Source organism: Callorhinus ursinus, unplaced genomic scaffold (genome assembly GCF_003265705.2).
Source record: "Callorhinus ursinus isolate GAN/ISIS: 27379988/994484 unplaced genomic scaffold, GSC_fseal_2.0 scaffold11, whole genome shotgun sequence".
NCBI lineage: Eukaryota > Metazoa > Chordata > Mammalia > Carnivora > Otariidae > Callorhinus > Callorhinus ursinus.
The window spans coordinates 16437012-16455360 of NW_027397073.1; the positions used below are offsets into that span (position 1 = coordinate 16437012).

Below are 18349 nucleotides of genomic sequence, written 5' to 3' on the forward strand. Positions count from 1 at the left end.
GCCAGAGCAGACAGAGGCCCTGGTGGGTCCCTCGTGACCTGAAGACTTCCCCGCCAAGCTCAAATCTGCCCTTTGTTTACCCCTCCCTCAAGACCCCTCCCTCCATAAGCTTAGGTCATGTCCTTCCTCACATTCTCTGACTCCAAGCCTAACTCTGCCCTGGCTTCTCTCTTCCTCACCCTCCAGACATACTCTGCTTTGTGGGACATTTGGTGTCATTTACCCTGCCAACCCCTCTAACTCTCCTGCCATTTCTACCTCTTCTGAAGTTCCCAGCCAAGGAGTAGCTGCTTTGAGCAGTTGTTCTCCAGTGGGGGGGATTTTGTCCCCGTGGGATATTCGTCAACCTCTGGAGCTATCTTTGGTTGTCACGACAGGGAGGATGCTCGCAGCACCTGGCAGGTAGAAGCCAGGGATGCTGCTGAACATTCTACCGTGCTCAGGACAGCTACCGATAACAATGAATTCTCCAGCCCAGCTGTCAGCAGCGCTGGGCTTAAGACACCACGAGGGCGCGCTTCCCTGCCAAGGCCTCCCTGAGAACGGAGAGGACCCTGCTGTTTGCCCAGCTGGGTTAGTCAGCTAGTGTTCGGGGGCGGTAGGCAGCCTGTAACTGGGCCCAGAAAGCCTGAGAACTCTCCACATGCTGGTGGTGGTGAGAATCACAAATGGTGGACCTAAGCACCGGCCTGAGGGCACAGGGAGAGCTGAGCTGAGGTGGGGGGGGCGCCTCCCTCCTTGCCTCAGAAAGAAAGAGCTGCTCTTGGAAAGCTCCTCCTCCTGGAAAGGGAAAGCCTCTGGAATCTGGGGAAAGGGCAGACACCATGTGTCCTCCGGCCAGATGATCTCAAAAAGGACTGTCCTCTCTCGTCGTGCCTCCCCATCAGAAGCCCTGCGGCTGGGCTCCTGATTCCTCTGGGAAAGGAGCAGGGAGGAAACCGATCCCATGGCACAGATACTTGACAGAAGATATAAATGAGGCCTCAAGCTCCAAGAAGTGCATCTAAAGTCATTCTGACAGGACTGTCGGGGGCCCTTCCCGGAGAGTTTTGCTGTTTGAGGCCACGAGGGAGGCTTGGTCCAGCACTTTCTGTGGCCCCTAAAGCAAACAGCTGCTGCTGAGCAGCCACTGGGGGGGCCTGTGAGCTGCACAGGAGCCTGGTGAGGTGTTCACCATGTTTCAGAAGGTGGCAGAAGGGAGGAACCTTCCAGAGGCAGACAGCATCCCAGTGGAACCAGCTTGAGCACCAAGAACACAGGACACTGGAGAGTGGAGGGCACCCCCCAGGAGGGCCGGTAACAGACTAGAGAGCTTGGCACACGTTTAAGCAAATGGACTACTGTCGCTTAAAATCACAGCTCCTCAGCTTTCTGAGGGTTGAGGACCCTCTTGACGACTGGATAACGGCTCTGGACCCTCATCCTAGAAAAGTGCATCTATGCATAAAATGTCGTTGTTGGCTTCAGGGGTTGAAGAATCACCCTGATTCCACCCCTGGGCCCAGGATTATCGCATCCATCCTCAGGACAAGAGAAATGGCAGCATCTCAGGTTAGAATCTGGCACGAGATAGCCACAGAGCAGATGTTCAGATGATTAAATACAAGGTGTTTGGCAGGAAAAGAGGCCACTGGATGCCAGAGACAGGCAGCTACATAGTTGTAACAGGACCAATATTGGCTAAAATAAAATATTGATTAGTAGTAATATGGCCCAATGAGTGGGGGACATGGCCCTGGAGACATGCATAAGATTCTTAACTCCACCAACCACTTATTTATCCAACAAATATTCATCACAAACCCACCATCACTGTTCTGTGAGCAAGGGTACCACAAGGTCCCTGTCCCCATGTGCCTGACCTAGTATAGACACAGAACATAAATAAGTAATGTCAGGAGGTGAAGAGTGCTATGCTGGGGGAAAAAGGCTTCACTGAAAAGGCAACTTTGAACTGAAACAAGAATGAGGCAAAGGAGCGAGGTGTGCATAGATCCTGGGAGACAGCGTCGGGAGAGAGGCAGCAGTAAGTACAAAGGCCCTGAGGCAGGATTACATTGGGCACGTTTGAAGAACAGCAAGGGGGTGGGAATGGTGTGGAGCAAGCAAGAGCAAGAGAAGGAAAAAGATGAGGTCTGTCTGAGGGGGATGTATGGGATCCTTGGATTTAATTCACAGTGGGATGGGAAGCCATTGAAGCATCTCGAGCAGGAGAGTGACATGATCTAATTTAGGTTTTAAAAAGGAATCAGCTTCTGATGGAGAAAATAAACAGGCATAGTTAACACTCTCATTAAAGTAACAATCAGTTTTATTCCCTTATCTTATCAGATAAGTTATCTACTTTTCATTGGTCTTGATCACAGGTCAGCAAACTTTTTCTATAAATGGCCAGATAGTAAATATTCTAGGCTTTTGGAGCTATATGGCCTCTGTCATAACTACTCAACTTTGTCACTGGAGCTTGAAAGCAACCAGAGACAATATGCAAATGAGTGAGCCTGGCTGCGTTCCAGGTAACAAACCTGGCACTGAGGGGTTTTCAGGGATCCTAAGACATTCAGTGCCCAACTGGGATAGTTTGGGCAAATGGGAATGGTTGTAGGTTCCAATAAAACTTTATTTATGGACACTGAAATTTGAATTGCATATAAATTGCACATATCATGAAATAATATTTTTCTTTTGACTTTTTTCCCCCAATAATTTTAAAATATAAAAACCATGCTTAGTTCATATAAAAACAGGCAGTCAGGGGTACCTGGGTGGCTCAGCCAGTTAAGCATCTGACTTTGGCTGAGGTCATGATCTCAGGGTCCTGGGATCGAGCCCCTCATCGGGCTCCCTGCTTAGTGGGGAGTCTGCTTCTCCCTCTCCCTCTCCTTCTGCCCCTCCTCCCTGCTCATGATCTCTCTCTCTGAAATAAATAAATAAAATCTTAAAAAAAAAAAAAGGCAGGCTAGTCATCTGAATTTGGCCCACAGGCTATAGGTTGTCAACCCCTGGTCTTGATGACCCACCCCAGCAAAACGCATGATGATAAAATAATGGTGGCCATCATGCCTGCCCTCCTCATAGGTCCCTCCTCCATCCTGCTACCAGGGATGCCAGCCCCCCACCTGCCTCTCCAGCCTCACCTTTTGCTTGCTCTTCACACTCCCGCCACACTGGTCAGCTTAAAGTTTTTGGTTCTTCCAAACTCTGTCTCACTTGGGCTTAAACACATGCCCACTCTCTTCCCTGAGAAGTCTTCCCCTGCCTTTTCATCTGGAGAATGGACAGCCCCTGCTCCAAGTGAGTCTCCATGCTAATTCCTGCGTTCGGCTTTCTCATACCTACCCCGGTTGTATGAGACTTTCCTGCCCCAAGGGTTGACCAGCAGCCTGTGTCACGGCTTGGACTGAAAGCTCCGCCCCAGCGGGAACACACAGCTTAAATGAGACAATCAGTTCTGTGGCTCCGGGATCCAAACTGGAGAGACCGGGAAGGAGAAGTTACGTGGTAGCACGTGAAGAAACTGAAAAGACACCCAAAGGTGGCAGGCAGGTGGAGGCTAGTAAGTAGCGGGAGCCACTGAGACCCCAGAATTAGCAGGAGACATGAGAAAACAGTCATAGGTAAGCAGAAGCTGTGAGGACGGATGCAGATATGACAGCAGCAAGAGCAGAAAACGGGAACAAATGAATCACCGTAAGAGTAGAGGCTTAACTTATGTTTATAGCCTTGGGGGTGACCAGATACCCTAGTCTCAGGAGCACTCATGAATCCTGACTATCTGCCACTTTCCACGGGGCCTTACCTGGTGATTGGGAGCATCTGTGTGATTCCTGTCCCTTTACTGCCTTGTGTCCCTTTCCAAACACATTTCCCCAGCTCAGTGCCTTGTACACAGCAGATGCTGAAGAAAACATTGCTGTAAGGATGAATTACTTGAGATGATCTAAGAAAAATTGCTTCTTGCCATCAAAATTTCCTAACACACTACCTCCATTTTGGGATGGTTATGTATGACCACCTCCTTTGGTTTGCATGGAGCAGCCCTGGCCACGTTTTACCCAACCCAGCATATCGGTTGCTCTAACTGCTGAGCCAAAGATTTGACTGCAATAGCCCAAGCTCGCGCAGAGATATAGGAGAGACCAGGAAAATCTCAGGCATAAGGTGTTAGTGCTCAGTGCAAGAGACTGTAAACACAGCATCCAGCCCGTCCAAATAGTGGGAGATCATCTCTGACTTCTTTGTATCCAGAGGCAGTAGGAAGTCAAGTGGAAAAGCAAGACAAGACATGCTGCACAGAAGACAGGCAGCCTTAAGAAATGGGAAGGGCTTTAATTAGCTCTTGTCTGGGTTAAATGTGCCAGAAAAGTGAAAAGGATGGGACTTATTCTCTAGGTAGAACAAGATTAGTTCTTGTCTGGTGTATTTACCAGGTCAACAGACACTGGATAGAACGATGTCTTCCGCTCCTCTCTCCCTCCCCTTCAAGCCTTTGAAAACTTACTTTATCAAAACTAAAGCCGAACTGTGCTGTCAGGGAAGCTCTGAAAGCCATCAGTTTGGAATACTGAGCTAGCAACTTGAAATCCTTTGGGACCACCGGTGTTACGACATGCAGAGGCACATCCTACCATGAGGGGGCAGTATCCCTAGTAGGGCGGGGTCCCAGGCTCAAAGGGGTGGCCAACAGGAGGATGTTCACTTCAGCCCAAGTTGGAGATCAGAGCCCAGGCTTTTCCCTGATTCAAAAATTAAAGGAAAGTAAAACGTCCCAGCTGAATGAGACTTTAAAGGCATTTTACCAAGCTCCTTGGAGAAATTGAAACTCTTCACAAACATGTGGCCCACAAACATACATACACGCATATGCACCTGCCCCAGTCGCTTGCCAAATACTACAACGTGCTTCTTTTATTTAAAAGGTGATCTTTTTCTGTGGATGTTTGGCTGCCTTTCTGAGAAGGAAAATCCCCACCAAATGACTTCCAGGTTCATAGTTCAATTGCTCTCTGGAAGAGCTTCCTGGGGAATGATTTGGAAACTTGAAGGTAGCTCAAGGTAGAAACTTGACACAGTGAACACTCCTATCCTGCACTTGCCAAAGTCACAAATTTCTCTTTAACTGGACAGCCATCTGGAGCACCAGAGTGCTTCTGCCCCGGAGAGTGTGTCTCCTCGCACGTGCTTTTCTCACCTGCCACAGAGGGTACTTCCTTCTTAAAGGTCCCCATGACACCCCATATCTACTTCAAAGACTGAGAGGCTCAGCACTACTATGACTCATTTGCCTGGCTGTGTCCTCAGTAGGTTGCCAACACTGGACGTTGGAGGAAGCATCTTACCGTTAAATTCTCGGTGACTAGCTTAATGCCTGACACATAGGAGGAACACTTGGCTGGATGTTGGTTGAATGAATGACTGAGGGCATGAATGTCTTACTCATCTTTGCATCCCATGCAGTGTTTAAGTATTCTAAAGTACACAATAAATTTGTGTTACATCAGTCTTTTTTCTTCGGAACACTTAGGGTGACCCGGCTGTCTAAAGCAGGCTGTCTTATGACCAAGCCCTTAGGAATCTGCAGAGGCCATCTACTATTTTTGTAAACCTGGATGTGTTATGGAACCTCTCCTTTTCCTTCAGAAAGCTTGGAAGGAAACTTGAATTTCAGATAGGAGAAATGGTGCATGTTGGGTGCATGGGTTTGTACCCAGCAGCTTCCTCGAAACTGTCCCAAGGAAGGGGCAGCTGAGAGGCAGTGAGGCATTCCACGGTGGCCTGGGACGGGGCTTCCTGTGATAGGGAGGGACGCAGCAAGGGAAGAACGCGCCTAATGGCCCGCTGGTGTGAGCATGAACACAGACTGCGTTGTGAAAGACAACCAGCTCGCATCTTCCCCAGCTCCTCTGAGAAATGCAAATTCTTCGCACACATAACGGAAAAGTGTTCTGGTCCAACCCCTAACCCTGCTAAGGCCCCTCGGCACATCCTACATGGCTCATCATGCTGCCAGGTGGCAAAGGAAAAGCAGCAAGATCTTCAGGTAGGGCACTGCCACCGACTGCAATGAAATGCCCTTGACCTCTAGCCTGTTGGCAATCGAATCTTCAAAATAAAGACGAGCGATTATTGCCCCCCCCCATAGTAACAAAAAAGATGATAATGTCAAAGATTCAGTGTTTCTTCAACTGAAAGGAAATGAAGGCCATAATGAAAGTCTTTGAATACCCCGTTGATGGCTCTGTGGTGGCATCTAGGACCCTGAGGCCTAAGTGTCTTTGATCGGACCTCTGCCCAACTCCTGGATTAAGAGCAGCTCAGAGAAGGGACCTAGCTTCCTTCTTGCGTCCCCAGAGCCCCGTACAGTACCAGGCACAAAGCAACCAGACAACCCATGTGTTTCTAGGGAACAGCGCCTGATGCAGGAAAGGGGGAGCATCCACATGGACCCATCCACCAAATTCTAGAATACCACATTCAGGAGTGTTCCTTTGAAACCTGAAGGAGACAGTTCTCCTAGCAATAAAAGGAAAGGGGACTTTGACATGGCATCCAGGCCCCTCATTCAGCAAGTGCTGCTTGACCTCTGTGCCTACTCTTGGCAGGCCGTAACCTCAGAACATAGGGATGAAGGGGCAAAACCTGGGTCCAGCTTGGCCACAGGCCAGTTGAACAGCCTTGCGCATGTCCCTCAGCCTTTCCGGGCTTCAATTTCCGCACTGGAATAAAGCCTACACTGGTGCGCAGTTCTAACCTTCCAGTAGCTTCTGATTCAAAAAACATACCCAGTGGAAGATACAGATTTAAGAAGAGTTCAGAAAAAATGTGCAGAATAGCCATCTGCGTCTGGTCAACTGCTATGCTGTGTCACAAAACCTCCTCTGGGGATGGCTGGGACATTGGACAGGCCCTAAGTGGCAGTTGTCACAGTCGAGGTACACATCGCACTAGGATGAAAGGGTGCCTAGGGCCTCACAGGGCTGGCTCACAAAGCAAAGTGAGGCCTGTGTCCTGAGGAGGAAAACATGTCGTCGCAGCCGCCGGGGTGCTCTGCTGCCTCTCAGCTCGAGTGTGCTCTTCACGGCACTTCCAAGTGGACCTGTTCATCTTACAGACTATAGTTGGAGTCTGCAGGTGTCCCCGGGAATGCTTTATTAGAGAACATTGGCGGGAATCACGTCGGGGCAGCAGGAGAGATGGAAGCAGAGCTGGAGAAGGATGCCATAATCCGAGATTTGGAGCAGCGGGGTTATAGGAGACGCGGCTCCAAAATGGAGAGTGAGAGGTTTGCCTTCTGTGTGTTCCTTAGAGATCTCTAGAAAGAACGGATCCCCAACCCCAGATGCAGAACTAACCCAGGCAGGAACCCTAATAAGCCCTTTCATGAGCCAACCTTGTAGGAAAGATGTAGAATGTCCTTCTTTTTGCTTCCTGTCTGATTCCGTCTGAACAAAATCTCAGGGCAAGTAGGAATGAGGAAGAGGAATGCCTGAGGCCATCTTGGGATTGTGCCTGAGCCTGGGCACGGTGTGCAGCCCGAGGTTCTGAGTCAGTGAGCGCCACGTCAGCTGGCTGGGTCACTGTGGACAGTTTGGCCGTCCCCTTCCTAACCCCGACACTACCGCTGAGATGTCCCTTCCCTTCCACTTCATGATTACGGGGTTTTGCTGTGTTCGACTTCCTCTGCATTATGAACACTCACAAGGAAAGACTGTCATATGAGTCATCTTTCGGTGTCCAGGCTCTCCCTCAGAGTCCCCTTGACAAAGCGGACAGGGAGCCAACTCCTCCATGGCCTCAGCTGCAGAGCAGGAGGTTTTGAGGAATAACCAGGCCAGGGAAGACCACAGGTGAAGGACGGACTTTCAGCTTGAGGGGACCGGGGTGAGCTGTGCTTGCATTTCGAGACAACCCCAGGACCATTCCCAGTCTCCCTTTGTCATCTGTGGAAGGACCCCCAAACCTGTCATCTTTGCTCTGCATTGCACGGATCGGACGAACAGTGTGCATTGCACGCCACAGAGCCCTCTATCACTGCTGCTTCAGTTAGAGCTCTCCCTCCAGAAGAACACCCAGAAGGACGTCAGTGTATTAATTATTTCAGGGGGGGCTGGTTCTCCTCTTGGCAGCGAACAATGCCAGGAGGAAAGAAGTGGAAGATGGAAGGAGATGCAGAGCAGACAGGAATGGTCTTCCTCTTGGGACAGAAGCTTCTCTGGACCTTGGAGCCTTTACAGTGTGTAATAGATGTGTAGACTGCACTCACACAGTGCTTTTCAGCCAGGGCCTTGGAGTTATTTTGCCCAGTTCGGCTCCTTTGGTTCCCTAATAAATATAAATGGAACCATCAGAATGGTCCCAGACAGAATGTGAGCCAGGGAATGCCCTTTTCCAGAAGTGACGTCAGACGCATTTAATTTAAAAGCATCCCCAGTGCCTAGGGCTGAGCCTAGGACACCTGGTAGCCTCTCAGTACAGATTTGTTTGATAAATGAACAGCGGAATGATTGAATGAACTTATTTCTGAGGGTTGCTCCAAACCTTTCAATTTGATTAAACAGATACTAGTTCATGCAGCCAAGTCACGGAAAAGAAGCTTCAGCCCAGCACAAACAGAACCTACTCCTTACTTTAAACGCCTCTCAGAGAAAAAATGCATTTCAAACGAGAACACCCAGCTGGTCCAATTGTCCCGGAAGCTGCTTGGGTTTAAAATGTTCAGGTTTGCTATGGCAACTCACACGCAGTTCGTGTAACATCTCCTGATGGTAATTCATTGAAACATAAGGAAAGGACTCGGCATACGAATTCCGAAATCAGCCTCGTAACTGGTTAACATCAGTAGAAATCAAACATGTTCTAGACTTTCTGAAAGGTCAGTTAAGCCACGTGTAAGTGTAGTAGAAGTTCGTTTTCTTACGATGGGAAGTGAGGACCCACGTACGTTAATTCTGTTCCCATAAGCCTGTGGTTTGTACAACCTGGATTCAACCCACTTTTTGTCTTCCGGATATAATCCTTGCCTAACTATTCATTTCAACCCCACAAGCCTGGGTTGAACAATTGCCACATGCCTGGCCTTGTGCTCTGGGGGACATGGCCAGATTTTTTATTGACTCAGGAAAACAAGAAAATTCATCACCAGCTAAAGTATTTAACAACAGGGTGTGAGAGGCCAAGTTCAGATGACATGTTGGTTATGAGCACCAACGGGCCTGCGTTTATTCAGTAATTACACAGGACCGGGAACACTGCTGTAAGAGGAACATTCTTGCCCAAACCACACAGATGCCAAGGCATTTATTGAGCAGAAGGATTGCCTAACAGTAGCTATTTAGTGTGATAATGGCGTTTGATAGTTTGGACACAAACACCATTGTCACACTCCACAGCTCTGTTAAGGAAAATCTGTAACTTCACCTCCACACTCCGCCATTGCCACTGGTCACCATCAGGGAACCTTGGCAGCTCCACACAGTGACCTGAGCAGAGAAAAGACGAATCACGAGTGGGGGGAGCATCTTGAGGAACAGAAAGAGAGAAAAATGTCAGGCTTCTTTGTCTGGAACAGTTGAGCTAACAAAGCGACCCATTGCCTTGTGTCCACTGTTACCACCCCACGGAAGGCCTCCCACTGACGGGAATGAAACTTCCTATGGAAACGGATGGCAAATCTGTTTGCATCAATTTTCTAAGAGGGTTGAGAGAGAAAGAATCTCTAGAGGGAATTGATTTCAGGAAACAAAGACTCAGCTGTATTATGAACTGTAGTAACATGACCAGATTCATGGGCCCTCCTCAACTCTCTCCTTCCCAACTATCCCAATCCACTGTCGATAAATATGGTAAGTTCTGCAGTCTAAGAAAATTAAAAGGATTTTGCATGGGCATATAGCATTTCCCCTGTATGTGCTGTATTTACTCTCAGGAACATCTATTGCACACCAAGGCATCCGATGGTGCTCAGATTTTAGCTCTTACTCACCTTGGTCATTTTCCACCAAAGTAGAGGGTGGGAGATGAGGGGAGATAAGGAAAGGAGCGCAGGGAGAGAGGAGAACGGTCGAGTTTTTTGTTTACAATACTCACTTTCTAGCAAAAGGGAGCCTCCTATGAATAAATCCCTTGTTTTCCTGGCTTTCCTGTTAAAAATGGTTTCTAACTGATACATGAACTCCTGCCGACCGTAGAGAATGAGAGGAAATAAATCATTTTACCTAATCCTTTATTTTCCCCCAAATGCTAGGAAAGGCAAAGGTTGAGGGCCAGTTTGTTTTTTCCCAGGATAACTGAGTTGTTAACCTTTGACCAGAGCCTTGCTTTGGCCATAGAACTGGCCCATTCTTAGACAACTGAATATGCACCCTTCTGCATTTTTCAGTAAAAATGGCTCTTAATCACACGCAGACCAGGAAATCACCCTCCTCGACCTGGAATGTGCAGTTATTAGCGCACCATCTCAGTCTCCTTGGGCTGGGCTGGGGAACCCTGCCTCTTTTTCCCCCTTACCTTCTTGACTGGGTTGATCTGCTTATCCTCCTATGAAGCGCCTGACTTCCTCTGGTTCCAGTCTGTGACCCTCACTTGTCCTGACAGGGTGTGGTCATTTGCATGGCAGCGGGAACGTGCCCCTCGGCCCACTGGTAGACCAGCTGTCTTCAGGGGGAGCTCTTCACCTGGGCGGTTTTGGCGTGACTCACACCAAATGCAAATTCTAGAATTCCAGCTGGCCCCAGTCACGCCAACCCTCGGCACTCTGGGCATAGACATGGTGGACACACTCTTCTGCTTCTTCCCCAGAGCCAGGTTCATCTGCTTTGTCTTTGCCTGAGGGACTTAGAACAGAAACCCCCACTTCCTGGTCACTCATGGGATGTTGCTGACCATGACAAGAGGCTCCAGAAATCTCTTGGCCTCAGTCGGGAAGAATCACTGGGAGGTGAACAATTCACTGGTTAGAAGGGTCCCGGTAGGACATGCTTGGAGAGCCGTCCACCGGGCAAGAGCTTGGGCCCATTTCACCTCTCAGGACGTGCCAGCAGGGTCTGAGCCTGCCTGCACTTCTCCAGGTGGGCTCTCTATGCTTGAGGCATCTTACTAATCTGCAAAAGACAGAAAAGGGGAGGAAGAGTAAAGAGGGAAGAAGAGAGGAGAACGTTAATGCGTTTCAGGTAAAGCTTACAGAACTCCCGTTTTTATTTATCAACACCTCTATTTCTTTGGTCCAAGAAATTTATCTCAAGCAAAAAGCCGTTGAATTTTAGAAAAGATTTTTCTTTTCTACCAATTTGTATACAAATTTACCTATAAGGTTGTCCACGGAGCCCCTGTTTATAAGAGCAAAAATTGCAAACAACCCAAATGATAGGGAAAGGGTAATATATTTATAATATAACTTAGTCATTTAAGGTGACATTGTAGAAAAATGGTTGTTGACTTGGAAAGAGATTCGAGGTATGTGACTGAATGAAGAAGTAGTTTACAGAACAGCATACACAGTATGAGCTCTTTTCTGTGACAAACGCATATACGCCCAGGGCAAAAACATCAAATGTTAACCTTGTTATCTTTGAGTGGTGGAATTATAGTGGGGTTTTTTCCTCCTTTTGCTTCTCTGCATTTATTAATTTTTGCAATTAATGTAGTACTTTTGTAATGAGAAAAATAATTAGAATTTAGACAATTTTTTAAACAGTTTCTTTTCTTTTTTTTGGTGGATCCCATAATAAAAATTCCTTCTTGCAAAACACTTCTCTGAAATTCGGAGGTTAGAGCTTACGCTGTTTTGCCCACAAGCTTGCAATGTGAGTGCTGTGCAGAGAGGAGCCTCAGGCTAATTTCCTAGCAAATTATTAGTGAAATACTTCATTATGCAGAACAATTTTATGGTCTTATTGCATCCATCAATAAACACATATTTATTGACTGCCTATTCTCTCAGCCTTGTGAACAATTTTTTAAACGTAGTTATATTGGTCCTCATCTTTCAATGCTTTGTTTCTGTAGGAGTGGGTAAGCTGTCAACTGGCAAAGCAGTTTACACGAGCAAGTGGAATGTTTTCGGCTTCTTCAAATGCCAACCAATAATATGCCACTAATTAAAAAAAAATTAGAAGTGGTTAATGCCAGGATCTCCTTGGATATATATATTTTTTTAATTTCAGAGCCTCATTTCTCATTCTGCAGCTTAAAAAAAATCTTTTGTTCTAGTATTTTCCAATTTAACAAGTGCACTTAAATGGTACCCGTTAATAAAGAACAGAATGTTTGTAAGCTGGTTGGGAAATAATTATACCTGTTACTTCCTGTGAAAAAAGTAATGCATCAGGCAAAGACACTGGGTGTTATTCAGGTTAATGTGAGATGCCTGCACCGTTTCCCACAGCTCAGAAAAGACCTTGCCTTTTCTAAGGATCCTCTGCCTTACTTCCTAAAAGGGGTCAACTGCTATGCATACCTAAACGCCTGGCTATCAAAACTCAATTTCTGTGCAGTGTCCCCAACTCCCTTCCCTCACTGTCCCAACCTGGACCGAATCTTTTGCTGTGGTCAATTCAGAATGTTGTTTTCCCACTGAGCCTGTGGGTATGAAAAACAGGCTAGCCTGGGTTTGCTCCTTTTTTTCTGTCATGGGTTTCTTGCCATAAATGGGGAGGGAGAGTTCATTAAGGAGGAAGCCTTTGCAAGCCTAACCTTCTAGTAAATTCATCAGCCTGTTAAGTATTCTGTGTGCCTCACAGCTCCTTGATCTTAGATTCCAAAGTACCAGGAATATCACGAGACTCCCTATCCTTTCTCACGTCAGGTCTTGTCTTTGCTTTCAGATGTTTCCCAGGCGCTGAGAATGTTCTAGGGCCAACCCTGAGGACCGAGTGCTTCCAGGGTCTGTGAAGTGTCATCTTTCTGCAAACCTAACCCATTAGCCTAAAAAAAAAAAAAAAAGATTTCTTAAAAAGCAAAAGATAAACGGAGATGCTTTTTCTTAATTCCAAATCCACATTTACTGTCATTTCAAACACATGTGTTAGAGGCATCAATTAGATTCTTTAAGGCTGTTACAGTCTAGCTGAAGGCAAAGGAAGTTAGTATCATATGCCTGAGACTTGTCATTTTGAAAGTACATGGAAATTTTAAAATAGAATGTTCTTGTCAACAAGGAGCAAAGGCACATATCTTTTTTTTTTTTCACTGAAATCCATCTACAAGGGAAAATCTGGAAAGCTCCTTATGCCTGCAATTATTAGCGATGCTTATCACCAACCAGGGGTGAAAGTGGGGGTGGGGGTTTGATTGGGAAAATTCTCAGGCAGGTTGGGGTCTCAACAGACCTTTTTCAAAGAGAATTGTTGAGGTCTGGGGATTCCTGAGAACCGGTTTTATTCCTGTGCGGGTGTCTGTTTTCGGGGTCGTCAAGGGAACAGGGCTTCGGACAAAGGAACATCCCCGAGGCTGGCTTTTCAGAAGTATCAGAGGGGAACACAGGGAGTCTTGCCAGGTGCTTGCCCCAGAGCATGGGGGAGGGGAGGGATTCCTGGCCTAACAAGCCCCCTAATTCCAATTATCCTGCTGATGGGATCTTGTGTGAAGGCCTTGGTGCCACTATTCAGTCAGACCATCCTTGGACGGGAAGTGGCTCCACGGACGCCACTCCAAGGGCACCGATAAAAGTCGGGGCCGTCTCTGGGCCCTCAAATCCTCCCTAGCTCCTCTCCTCTGCTGGGCTGAGAGGAACCTCCAGAAAGGTCTCCGGTTTTCCCAGCCTTGCTGAAGAAACAGAGCAATCATGGCAGACAAATTCAAAGAGGCTGTGGTTAACACTTCACATCGCTCAGGTGCTGGGCGGGCTTTCTGGAAACACCTGGGCGCAGTACGCCCCTGTTTCTCGGAGTCGGTGGCTACCCCCAAGAACGGCCTGATTCCCCCAGGGGAGCTGGAAGGGGCTCGGCGAGAGGGGTGCTTACCTTCCAGTCCGCGCTGGTCCCGCCCGGGCCTGGGCCCTCCTCTGGCCCGCGGCCCGCGCCGCGCAGGCTCCTGGTGTGTGTGGGCTGTGCCCTGTGGCCGCAAGCCCTGAGCTTCTGGGGGGTGTAGGCCTTTCCGCTCTCCCTTTATGGGATCCAGGGTTTTAAAGTAAACAGTTCTTTCTCGCTCTGATAAGTCACATTAAATTATTGATTCGGAGGCTGGGAGGGCATGACCTTAGCCCACTAAGTCATCGTCACCTTTGGTCAAGCACACTAAGCCGGGCTGGGAAGCCCAGCGGCGCCCCCCACCCCCCACCAGGGCCGGGTGGTGGCCTGCAGCCCAGGCAGAAATGGGAGCCAGGGGGAAGGGAAGCAGGCAGCTGCACCTCCTGAACACATCTTTATCCCCCCACCCCCCAAAACCAGGGTGTTTTTACTCTTTCCTTACAGAAAGGCTGCAGTTTATGACATTGTCACCGCCTCAGATTTCAAGACCCGAGACATCACTGGGTCATAGGAAGCCGTTAAATAAGTTAAATACATCCTTGACTCATCCTACTTGGAGCTCTTGACCAATATTTGGAAGCCGGTCTCAATCTCCTCTTGAACTGATCGTCTCTGACGTAGTTACAATCTATTTGTTCACGCCAACAATTATTTATTAAGCTCCTCCTTATCTGCTGAGCTCTTGTAATGGAAAGGTGAGCAAGACTGACGGAGTTTACAGACTGGTAGGAAGATCCACACAGAAGCAGTGAGCTCAACAACCATTGGGGACTGCCGTCAGTCCTAAATGTGGTCTGTTAGCTGCTATTATTCTATTTTTATTTTTAAAATCTGTTAATTCCAGTAGAATTAACATACAGTGTCGTATTAGTTTCCAGTGTACGATCTGGTGATTCGACACCTCTTTACATAACTGCTATTATTTTTAATGTCTCTGACCATTTCTTTTCCTCCTCAGGCCACTCCGTCATTTTGCTTTCTTAGAAAGGAAGCTACTTGTCACCCTCCTTAGTAATAAATGAGATGTGAAGTGAGGTCTGGTTACCCCAGTCTAAGCGCATGGTGACCTGAGACATTGGGCGGCCCTAACTAGCAGGTGTTGTCGTTTTGCCCTACCCTTACTTGTAGTGATTCAGTTTCTTGCCAGGTGCAAGTGGAAAGCAAAGTATGCTGTGGCTTTTTCTTTTTTCTTTTTTCCCCTCTAAGAACTGATCCCAAGAAACGAGCCCGGGGCGCCTGGGTGGCTCAGTCGGTTAAGTGTCTGCCTTCGGCTCAGGTCATGATCCCAGGGTCCTGGGATCGAGTCCCGCATTGGGCTCCCTGCTCAGTGGGGAGTCCGCTTCTCCCTCTGCTTGTGCTCTCTGCCTCTGTCAAATAAGTAAAATTTTTAGAAAAAAAAAAAAAAAAGCCCAAAGAGTTGCCTGCTATTTGGTCCTGCTACTGCTCCCTAAGTCCCTGTGGGAGCCCCCTCCCCTGGTTGCCTCGGGCCACCTGGGATCACCCTGCAAATCACCCCTAGAAAAGACCGGAGTCTTACCCAAGAGGGCTGAGGGATTGGCTGTGACCTTCCAAAGGCCGACACATTCCTATGGTAAAAGCCCAAATATTCATCCCGAAAAGAGAACATTCTGGAGCCCTGTGGAAACCGCCAGGGCCCTGTGCGCTCCAGCTTTGTTCCACGGATGTGGTAGCAGTGGGGTTTTTTTAAGCTTGTGTGGTTAACTTGCTTTGTCGTTTTCAAATTGTTCTCCTGGTTACAACAATCATCGTTCTTTTCAGAATCACTGTTGGTTTTTCTCCTTGAAAGTGAAATGGATTCCCCAGAGCCTCCCATGTAGACATTCTTTCAAAGGGCTGGACGAATCCCTTACTCCCGGGGCTTCACCACATAAACATCCGGATCATTTTCACCAGCTTCTCCGGCCTATGAATGCTGCATTTTTGCTGAGACAGTTTTCCCTTTGTTTGGAAACCATGTTGAAGACAAATGTTCAACTTTTAGATGATTTTCTTTAAATTCCCAGACATGCTATTTGCAAGGATTCTGGATTGCCAAGAAAGGATAAATTGTGTCCTATTTATAATCGTTACCAAACTTCTTCCAGCAAATCCCACAACCCCTACTTCAGGTGCCTTTAGAATTGACTTTCTTTTTCACATTCTTTTAATGTACGATAGACTGGAATCCTGCAAGGCTGGAGTTCAGTTTGGAATGTCTGCATCTTTAGTGTTTGTACTCAGATACAGGCTGCAAAACTGGGCTTCAGGCACGGGGAAAATCAAAATCAGGTAAGTTTCCCCTGGTGGCAGGTGGAAGTTGACCCCGCCCCCTGGAGGGTGACTCTGTTTTCTCCTCTTTCTCCTCAGAGCAGCAGAAATGTAAAAAAGCCTTCCATTTCAGTGAAGAATGCCGAATTTTGCCAGGAGGGAGGCGGAAGCTTGGGAACTGGGAATCCTGGGTCTCCTTTGAAATTCTTTGCTATTTGGATTTTTGCCTTTGGACAAGACACTATATTTTTGAGACTTTAGTTACCTCTCTGGGTAGCAAAGCTGAGAATACTTGCTTGCCATTTGCTCTGAAACCTTTGGTGAAACAGGAGACGGATGAGTTTTTATTAATGAGTAGAGAAAAACAAAGATGGACAGAGAGCGATGACAAGGGGCAGGAACCACGTGGACTAATCGGTGATGTACTGGACAAGGACCGGAAGAGACCAAAGGAGTCGAATTTACCACGTGTGGGAAAGGGCCAAGCCCAGAGGGACTGGAAGGTTGCCGAACTGTCACAGCCTCAGATTTGCCACCAAGAGAATCAAAGTCACTTTCAAACCAGTGTCACAATCCAGGGCCTCAGTGAAAATGCAGAAGGCTGACAAGGGGGTACTGGTTTGATCATGGTAGTTGCACGCAGGTCATCTCCACTAAAGGTCCTGTTCTCATGGTGGGAACAGGCTCAGAACACCAGTAGGCATGGAGGGGTCAGGAGCCTGACTGCCATGGGAGGTGGGGTGGGGGGCTAAATTAACAGTAATTCCTTAAGAGCGTCTCATTTTCAAATTTCACAATTATCTCCAAAATCTTTTTTTTAACACTTCTCTTTTCTTCTTCCTTTCTTTTTTAAAAACTATAATCCAGTCAAGATTCATGCCTTGTATTTGGTTTTCCTTCCCTCATTGTTTTTTTTATTTTTTTTTAAAGATTTTATTTATTTATTTGAGAGAGAGAAAGAGAGAGAGAGAGAGTACATGAGACGGGGGAGGGTCAGAGGGAGAAGCAGACTCCCCGCTGAGCAGGGAGCCCGATGCGGGACTCGATCCCGGGACTCCAGGATCATGACCTGAGCCGAAGGCAGTCACTTAACCAACTAAGCCACCCAGGCGCCCTTAAAATTTTTTTTAAGATTTTTTATTTTTAAGTAATCTCTACACCCAACGAGACTCGAACTCACAGCCCTGACAGAGCCAGGCAGGCGCCCCTCCCTCATTGTTTAAATGACAAAAGTAATCTAGATGATCTCTAGCTACTGTCAAAATATGTTTCCATTGTGGGTTTTCCAGAGATTGGCCACTCCTCCGGGACTTCTAATGAGAAAGGCGCAGACACAGGCCCTTTAAACCTTTAAATCTTTAAACTTGGCTTCCCTCCCCCTCCTGCAAATGAGCAAAACTCTCTTAAGTAAATCTTCTTAAACATCAAACAAGAATCTCCAATGAGACCTCATTCATTCACTCATTCATGGAAGAAATACTTGTTGAGGGCCACAATGTTCTCAGCACTATTCTAGATACTGGGTAGACAGCAGCAAAAACCAACCAACCAACCAGTCAACCTACCTTCCCTTTTGGAGTTTACATCCAGGAGGCAAGGAATAGAAAAAATAATTAAAGGTAGAGTACGGGGCAGTGAGTTTGGGGGAAGGGCTCAGGTTAAAATGGTGTGATTTCTGAGGTGGGGCTTGAGCAGAGAGTAGGAGGTTAAAAGGTGAACCATGAGGGTACCAGAGAGAAGAGCATTTCCAGGCAGAGAGGCCTGAGTGCTTGGATGTGTCTCAGGAAGGCCAGGACAGCCATGCGGTAGGGAGAGAGGAAAGTTCCACATCCCTTAAGCTATGGGCTCTAGCCCGGTCTCTGGGTAGACGGTGTTAGAATTGAATTGTAGGACACCCACCTTGTGTCTGAGGATTGCTTGGTGGTGAGGAACTCCCCTGCCCTGCAACATACACTCACACACATTGCAAACTTATGGCCAGGATCTTAACCACATACTTTGGACAATCTCAAATGCCCTCCAGGTTCTGGGTCTCTGCTATAATTTTCTTGAAGGTCAAGGTCAGTTCACAAAGCAAATATATATATATATATATATATATATATATATATATATAT

The 18349-nt window shown here is 47.4% G+C and overlaps 1 long non-coding RNA gene across 1 annotated transcript; it reads right to left on the bottom strand.

Annotated features, from left to right (window-relative positions):
* Window positions 1-9190: 9190 nt before the first annotated feature.
* On the bottom strand, window positions 9191-14076 carry LOC141373718 (uncharacterized). The gene is made up of 4 exons (XR_012379997.1): window positions 13959-14076; window positions 12691-12921; window positions 10507-11099; window positions 9191-9479 (listed from the first exon to the last, which is right to left on the bottom strand). It is a non-coding gene; the product is annotated as an uncharacterized lncRNA (long non-coding RNA).
* Window positions 14077-18349: the final 4273 nt, after the last annotated feature.